This window comes from Tachyglossus aculeatus, chromosome 3 (genome assembly GCF_015852505.1).
Source record: "Tachyglossus aculeatus isolate mTacAcu1 chromosome 3, mTacAcu1.pri, whole genome shotgun sequence".
In the NCBI taxonomy this organism is placed as follows: Eukaryota; Metazoa; Chordata; class Mammalia; order Monotremata; family Tachyglossidae; genus Tachyglossus; species Tachyglossus aculeatus.
The window spans coordinates 17,076,748-17,085,871 of record NC_052068.1 but is presented as its reverse complement, the minus strand read 5'-3'; the positions used below and the strand labels follow the sequence as shown (position 1 = coordinate 17,085,871).

Below are 9,124 nucleotides of genomic sequence, written 5' to 3'. Positions count from 1 at the left end.
TCATTCATTCATTCATTCATTCAATTGTAGTTATTGAGCACGTGCTGTGTGCAGAGCACTGTACTAAGCACTTGGGAAGTACAAGTTGGCAAGATATAACATTTTATGCTTAAGGAGTGGACCTGAATAATTAGTATACACCTGGTTATCCACTAGATACTCCCTCTATGTCCAAGCCTCAAAGAGGGAGGATACAAATAATAACGATTATGGTATTTTTTGAAATTTCAGTATGCGAAGCACTCTACCAAATGCTGGGGTGGACACAAGATAATTTCAAAGTCCCTGCCCCTCATGGCGCACACAGTCTGAAGAGGATCGGGGATCTTCAGAAGCAGCATGATCTAGTGGAAAGAGCATGGGGTTGGGAATCAGAGGACCCAGGTTCAAATCCCACCTCTGCCACTTGTCTGCCGTGTGACCTTGGGCAATTCACTTAACTTCTCTGGGTCTCAGTTCCTTCACCTGTAAAAACGGGGACTCCATACCTGTTTTCCCTCCTATTTACAATGTGAGACCCGATGACTGTGGCTCAGTGGAAAGAGCCCGGGCTTTGGAGTCAGAGGTCATGGGTTCAAATCCCGGCTCCGCCACTTGTCAGCTGTCTGACTTTGGGCACGTCACTTATCTTCTCTGTGCCTCAGTTACCTCATCTGTAAAATGGAGATTAAGACTGTGAGCCCCCCGTGGGACAACCTGATCACTTTGTAACCTCCCCAGTGCTTAGAACAGTGCTTTGCATATAGTAAGCGCTTAATAAATGTTATCATTATTATTATTATTACCCCAGTGTTTAGAACAGTGCTTGACACATAGTAAGTGCTTAACAAATACCAACATTATTATTATTATTACTACTACAATTATTATTATTATTATCATTAACTACCCCAACATTTAGTTCAGTGCTTGGCACTTAGTGAGTCCTTAACAAATACCACAATTATTAGTAGAAGGAGTAGTAGTTGTTGTGGGTAGGGAAAGTGTCTGTTCTATTGTTGTGTTGAATTCTCTCAAGTGCTTAGTACAGTAACCTGCACACAGAGAGTGCTCAATAAGTATGATTGACTGATAGTAGTAGTAACTGCGGTGTGCACTCCAAAGACCAGACCTACTTTTCACTAGACCTCTTTGAGAGGTTCCCATCCTTTCTTCCTCCTATGATCACCTGTTTTTCATCTTCCAGCTGCCAATCACCTCCACACCTTGGTCCTGAAAACTGGTCAGCATTCCTCACATTCCTCACATGCCTTAGGGATAACTTCCTTCGTCTCACCTGTCTTCATCATTATTTGTCATCACCCTCGTTATGACATTAGCATTCACTGAGTGTCTTCGGGATCCATGGCCTGGTACCAAATGTTAAGGAAATTAATCACTGTTTTGTCCTGTTGGAAGACATACATCATATTTGCCATTTCTGGGCAGCAAGAAAGTTTCTAATGGCAAAAAAATTAGCAAAGTAGGACCAGTAGTTGTAGTTGTAGTTGTAGTAGTAGTAGTAGTAGTAGTAGTAGTAGTAGTAGTAGTAGCAGCAGCAGTAGCAGCAGCAGCAGCAGTAGTAGTAGTAGTAGTAGTAGTAGTAGTAGTAGTAGTAGTAGCAGTAGTGGTAGTAGTGAAGCAGCGTGGCTCAGTGGAAAGAGCCTGGGTTTCGGAGTCAGAAGTCATGGGTTCAAATACCAACTCTGCCACTTGTCAGCTGTGTGACTTTGGGCAAGTCATAGGAGAAGCAATGTGGCTCAGTGTAAAGAACCCAGACTTTGGAGTCAGAGGTCATGGGTTCAAATCCCGGCTCCTCCAATTGTCAGCTGTGTGACTTTGGGCAAGTCACTTCACTTCTCTGGGCCTCAGTTACCTCATCTGTAAAATGGGGATGAAGACTGTAAGCCCCCCGTGGGACAACCTGATCACTTTGTAACCTCCCTAGCACTTAGAACAGTGCTTTGCACATAGTAAGTGCTTAATAAATGCTATCATTATTCTTATTATTATTATTACTTAACTTCTCTGTGCCTCAGTGACCTCATCTGTATAATGGGGATTAAGACTATGAGCCCCACATGGGACAACCTGGTCACCTTGTATCCTCCCCAGTGCTCAGAACAGTGCTTTGCACATAGAAAGCACTTAACAAATGCCATCATTATTATTAGTAATAGTATTTATCAATCAATCAATCAATCAGTGGTATTTATTGAGCACTTACTATGTGCAGAGCACTGTACTAAGCTCTTGGGAGAGAACAACATGAAAGAATTAGCAGATGCATTCCCTGCCCATATCATGCTTTCAGTTTATTCAATACTTGTTGTGTGCAAAACAATCAATCAATCAATCGTATTTATTGAGTGCTTACTATGTGCAGAGCACTGTACTAAGTGCTTGGGAAGTACAAATTGGCAACATATAGAGACAGTCCCTACCCAACAGTGGGCTCACAGTCTAAAAGGGGGAGACAGAGAACAAAACCAAACATACTAACAAAATAAAATAAATAGGATAGATATGTACAAGTAAAATAAATAAATAAATAGAGTAATAAAACACAGTACAGAGTGCTGGGAGAGAATACATAGGTTGGTATTCAAGACAATTTTTTTCACTGTCTTTGGAAATCCAAAGTTTCCTTCCCCATTGCCTTCAAGGGAAGAAAGAAAAACAATGAAACAAGACCTAAATTCAAGGATATTTCAAAGCACAAGGGCCAGTTGCCTACTGGGCAGCCTTGGGTAAGTCATTTAACTCTATGTGCCTCAGTTTCCTCATCTGTAAAATGGAGATAATTATCATCATGATCGGTATTTTTTGAGTGCTCAGTCTGTGCCAAGCCCTGTTCTAAGCACTTGGGAGAGAACAATGCAACAGAGTTGGGAGACACATTCCCTGCCCACAACAAGCTTAAAGTCTGGAGGGGGAGAGAGACATTAATATAAATAAATAATTTATAATATGTAATTTACAGACATGTACGTAAGTACTGTGAGGCTGAGGGTGGGGCAGATGCTCTCATCTCCTCCTGCCTTCAGGACATTTCCACCTGGATGTCCTCCCGCTACCTAAAACTCAACATGTCCAGACTGAGCTCCTTATCTGTCCTCTCCCTGACTTTCCCGTCACTGTGGTCGGCACTACCATCCTTCCCATCTCACAAGCCCGCAACCTCGATGTCATACTTGACTCCACTCTGTCATTCACCCCACACGTCTAATCCATCACCAAAACCTGCCGGTCTCACCTTCACAGCATTGCCAAGATCCGCCCTTTCCTCTCCATACAAACAGCCACCTTGTTAGTACAATCACTCATCCTATCCCGACTGGATGACTGCATCAGCCTCCTTTCTGATCTCCCATCCTCTTGTCTCTCCCCGCTTCAGTCTATACTTCACTCTGCTGCCTGGATTATCTTCGTACAGGAACGCTCTGGGCATGTCACTCCCCTCCTCAAAAATCTCCAGCGGTTGCCTGTCAACCTTTGAATCAAGCAAAAACGCCTCACTCTCGACTTCAAGGCTGTCCATCACCTCACCCTCTCCTACCTCACCTCCCTTCTCTTCTTCTATTTCCCAGCCCGCACCCACCGCTCCTCTGCCACTAACCTCCTCACTGGGCTGAGTTCTCGCCTGTCCCACCATCAACTCTGGCCCACATCCTGCCTCCGGCCTGGAATGCCCTCCCTCCTCATATCCACCAAACTAGCTCTCTTCCCTCCTTGAAAGCTCTACTGAGAACTCACCTCCTCCAGGAAGCCTTCCCAGACTCAGCCCCCCCTTTTTCTCTGCTTCTCTTCCCCTCCCCATCGCCCCTACTCCCTCCCTCTGCTCTATCCCCCTCTCCTTCCCACAACACTTGGGTAAAAATGTACATATTTATTATTCCATTTATTTTTATTAATGATATGTATGTATCTATAATTCCATTTATTTATATTGATGCTACTGATGCCTGTCTACTTGTTTTGTTTTGTTGTCTGTCTCCCCCCTTCTAGACTGAGAGCCCGTTGTTGGGTAGGGATCGTCTCTGTTGCCAAATTGTACTTTCCAAGCACTGAACACAGTAACAGCTCAATAAATCAATCAATCGTATTTATTGAGCGCTTACTGTGTTCAGAGCACTGTACTAAGCACTTGGGAAGTACAAGTTGGCAACAATAAATACGACTGAATGAATGAAATGGTCAAAGGTCAGAGATCTAAGGGCATGGAGACGGGAGAGGGACCTGGAGAAAAGAGGGATTAATCAAGCTGGACACAGTCTCTCTCCCAAACGGGGCTCCCAGTCTAAGTAGGAGGGAGATCGGGTATTGAATTGAATCTTCATTTTGCAGCTGAAGAAACTGAGGCACATAGAAGTGAAGGGACTTGCCCAGGGTCAGAAATCAGGCAAGTGGCAGAGCTGAGATTAAAACCTTGATCCCCTGATTCCCAACCCCGTGCTCTCTCTACTAGGCCTTGCTGCCCTTCAATCCCTGTCCTCCCTCCTCCTTGGACTGTGAGCCCCAAATGGGAAAGGGACTATGTCCGACCGGATTAGCTAATATCTCCCTCAGTCCTTAACACAGTTCTTGGTACAAAATAACCACTTAATCAATATCACAGTTTTTAATACAATCCTTTTCTCTGGTGCTGTCAAATAGCCTGAATATATTCACGTGCTGCTTAGGGCAGAAGTCATGGACGGTAACCTGAGGTGCAAACTCCTGGATGAAGTTTTAAAAGAATCCATGACTCTAAAATAAGGCCAATACATACATAAGTTGTATGTACTTATAGAGAAGCAGCGTGGCTCAGTGGAAAGAGCCCGGGCTTTGGAGTCAGAGGTCGCGGGTTCAAATCCCGGCTCTGCCAATTGTCAGCTGTTGGACTTTGGGCAAGTCACTTAACTTCTCTGGGCCTCAGTTACCTCATCAGTAAAATGGGGATTAAGATTGTGAGCCCCACGTGGGACAACCTGAGCACCTTGTAACCCCTCAGTGCTTAAAACAGTGCTTTGCACATAGTAAGTGCTTAACAAATACCATTATTATTATTATAAGTTGGGCATAGGCTTATTATTATTGATGGTATTTATTTATTAGACTGTATTACAAGCTCATATTTTTGAGGACATTTTTTGTTCGTTTTCTGTGTCATGAAGAGTGCAAGTTCAGAGAAGGTTGGGGTAGCAAGGAAGTAGCAATTGAAAGTCTACTTATTCAGGAAAAGCTCTGATGAGAACAACCCCCTTTCCCCTTATCCGCTCTAACGAAATCCTTCAAATCACCGTTTTCCCTTCCCCTCCCTTCAGCTCCCTAAAACCTTGTTAATCCAATTAATTAGCATCACCTTCACACTGCACAATCCACCAGAGCTCACCCCTTCCCTCATTCATTCATTCAATCGTATTTACTGAGCGCTTACTGTGTGCAGAGCACTGTACTAAGCGCTTGGGAAGTGCAAGTTGGCAACATCTAGAGACGGTCCCTACCCAACAGCAGGCTCACAGTCTAGAAGGGGGAGACAGAGAACAAAACAAAACATATTAACAAAATAAAATAAATAGAATAAATATGTACAAATAAAATAGAGTAATAAATACGTACAAACATATATACAGGTGCTGTGGGGAGGGAAAGGAGGTAAGGCAGGGGGGATGGAGAGGAGGAGGAGGGGGAGAGGAAGGAGGGGGCTCAGTCTGGGAAGGCCTCCTGGAGGAGGTGAGCTCTCAGTAGGGCCTTGAAGGGAGGAAGAGAGCTAGCTTGGCCGATGTGGGGAGGGAGGGCATTCCAGGCCCGGGGGAGGACGTGGGCCGGGGGTCGACGGCGGGACAGGCAAGAAAGAGGCACGGTGAGGAGATTAGCGGCCAAGGAGCGGAGGGTGCGGGCTGGGCACATGACTCTATGCAATGCCCAAGGGTAACCAGAACCCTAGTTTTTTCCTCCGAATTCAGACTATCCAGAAGCAGCAAAGTCAGAAGTTTGGGCACACCTTGATACTTCGCTAAAATAATACTTCCAAGAGCGTTATCAATGATGGAGACACTGATGGCATTCGTCAGCGCTATTGCCATCTTAGCAGTACCAATATTCAGATGTGAAACTCCAGCCATCTTGGTAAATCTCTTAGCCAGAACAGCCAATCCACCACGAGATGTGAAGGATTTCTGAATCGATATGTTTCCTGACACCGTGACTCCAATAAATCGGCAAAGAGGGCCAAGTATCTCAGGGGTCATACATGTTTTTTATCATGGCCAAGGTATCTGGCAAAATGGAGGAGTAAACGTCCTGATTTTCCTTATTTCAAGGACTAGTGAGAGAGGCACACAAGGTATTGCACACTGCATAACACAGGCGATGCTTCTTCTTAAAGGTTTCATCCGAGAAATCAATCTCAGAACTCACAATAGTAACACTGAATAACCTTTTCTAGACTGTGAGCCCATTGTTGGGTAGGGACCGTCTCTATATGTTGCCAACTTGTACTTCCCAAGCACTTAGTACAGTGCTCTGCACACAATAAGCGCTCAATAAATACAACTGATTGATTTTCGTAACAGGAAAACAGCCTGATTCTCTCAAGATTATTTGTCCAATCCCTTTCTTTGAAACCAGGGCCAATAGACAGCAGACAGAAATCATTTGCAACTCCACACTGGACTTCTTATCCACTATGAAAGTCATTATCTCTTTAAACTATTGATGATAGTAAACCTGTATATATGTATATATGTTTATTTTATTTTGTTAGTATGTTTGGTTTTGTTCTCTGTCTCCCCCTTTTAGACTGTGAGCCCACTGCTGGGTAGGGACTGTCTCTATATGTTGCCAACTTGTACTTCCCAAGCGCTTAGTACAGTGCTCTGCACACAGTAAGCGCTCAATAAATACGACTGATTGATTTTCAGAACAGGAAAACACCCTGATTCTCTCAAGATTATTTGTCCAATCCCGTTCTTTGAAACCAGGGCCAATAGACAGCAGACAGAAATCATTTGCAACTCCACACTGGACTTCTTATCCACTATGAAAGTCATTATCTCTTTAAACTATTGATGATAGTAAACCTGTATATATGTATATATGTTTATTTTATTTTGTTAGTATGTTTGGTTTTGTTCTCTGTCTCCCCCTTTTAGACTGTGAGCCCACTGTTGGGTAGGGACTGTCTCTATATGTTGCCAATTTGGACTTCCCAAGCGCTTAGTACAGTGCTCTGCACATAGTAAGCGCTCAATAAATACGATTGATGATGATGATGTTTGTACATATTTATTACTCTATTTATTTATTTATTTTACTTGTACATATCTATTCTATTTATTTTATTTTGTTAGTATGTTTGGTTTTGTTCTCTGTCTCCCCCTTTTAGACTGTGAGCCCACTGCTGGGTAGGGACTTTCTCTACATGTTACCAACTTGTACTTCCCAAGCGCTTAGTACAGTGCTCTGCACACAGTAAGCGCTCAATAAATATGATTGATGATGATGATGATGATGATGAATACAGAGACTTTTCCGACAACAGGAATTAACGTCGGCTAGAGATAATAAGGTGTACAGGATGGCTTCTTTTATCACGCTGGGCACATCTGATCTGGCAAGATTACGGAGAGTCGCCGATACAGTGACAACGAATCCCTGCATTGGTGTTTCCATCCAAATTGAAATGATCGACAACAAAGACTGCTTTACAACAGGGAAGTTCTTTGGATTCTGCTCAACGCGCCGCAGCATTATGTCCAGGTCTGTGTGAGCTGGCATTTTTTCTTGTGTGTTCTTTATCTACAAGAAAAATGTTGTTTATCCGGTCACTGGAATCAGCTCGTTTCAGGACACTCGTCTCTGGCTCCTTGCCCTTGCTCGGCCCAGCGGCGCCTGCGGCCTCAATCAATCAATCAGTCAATCATATTTATTGAGCGCTTACTATGTGCAGAGCACATAGTCCTCACGTCCTAATTGGGGTCCCTCCCCGCCGGTGGCTTCTCTTCGGCTTGGCGGCTCCTCCTCGGCGCCTCAGCCACACCAGGCTCTGCCGGGGAAGCTCTGCTAGTATTTTTTAATTAATTAATTAATTAATTCAGTCGTATTCATTGAGCGCTTACTGTGTGCAGAGCACTGTACTATCAATCAATCGTATTTATTGAGTGCTTACTGTGTGCAGAGCACTGAACTAAGCGCTTGGGAAGTACAAGTTGGCAACATATAGAGACGGTCCCTCCCCAACAGTGGGCTCACAGTCTAGAAGGGGAATCAATCAATCAATCAATCGTATTTATTGAGCGCTTACTGTGCTGTACTGTACTGTGAAGCGCTTGAGAAGTCCAAGTTGGCAACATATAGAGACGGTCCCTACCCAACAACGGGCTCACAGTCTAGAAGAGGGAGACAGACAAGAAAGCAAAACATGTGGACAGGTGTCAAGTCGACAGAACAAATAGAATTAAAGCTAAATGCACATCATTAACAAAATAAATAGCATAGTAAATATGTACAAGTAAAATAGAGTAATAAATCTGTACAAACATATATACAGGTGCTGTGGGGAGGGGAAGGAGGTAGGGCGGGGGGGATGGGGAGGAGGGTTCTCATCTTGGTTCCGCCACCTGACTGCTGTGTGACTTTCAGCAAGTCACTTCACTTCTCTGGGCCTCAGTTACCTCACCCGTAAAATGGGGGTGCAGACCATGAGCCCCATGTGGGACAGGGACTGTGTCCAACCTGATTAGTGGGCATCTATCCCAGCGCTTTCTGCTTCCTCCTGACAGGCTCCCTTTGCTCTTCCTCCCTCCTAGCCCCTCAGCACTTATGTACATACCTGTCCTTTTATTTATTTCTATAATAATAATAATAATAACGATGGCATTCATTAAGCGCTTACTATGTGCAAAGCACTGTTCTAAGTGCTGGGGAGGTTACAAGGTGATCAGGTTGTCCCATGGAGGGGCTCACTGTCTTCATTCCCATTTTACAGGTGAGGTAACTGAGGCCCAGAGAAGTGAAGTGACTTGCCCAAAGTCACACAGCTGGCAATTGGCGAAGCTGGGGTTTGAACCCATGACCTCTGACTCCAAAGCCCTATTGATGTCCGTCTCCCCAACTCTAGACTTAAGCTCGTTGTGGGCAGCGAATGTGACTGTTTATTGTT

The 9,124-nt window shown here is 44.2% G+C and overlaps 1 pseudogene; it reads right to left on the bottom strand.

Annotated features, from left to right (window-relative positions):
* Nucleotides 1-5,252: 5,252 nt before the first annotated feature.
* LOC119925241 lies at nt 5,253-7,740 on the bottom strand (annotated as a pseudogene).
* Between the last annotated feature and the right edge of the window lie 1,384 nt (nt 7,741-9,124).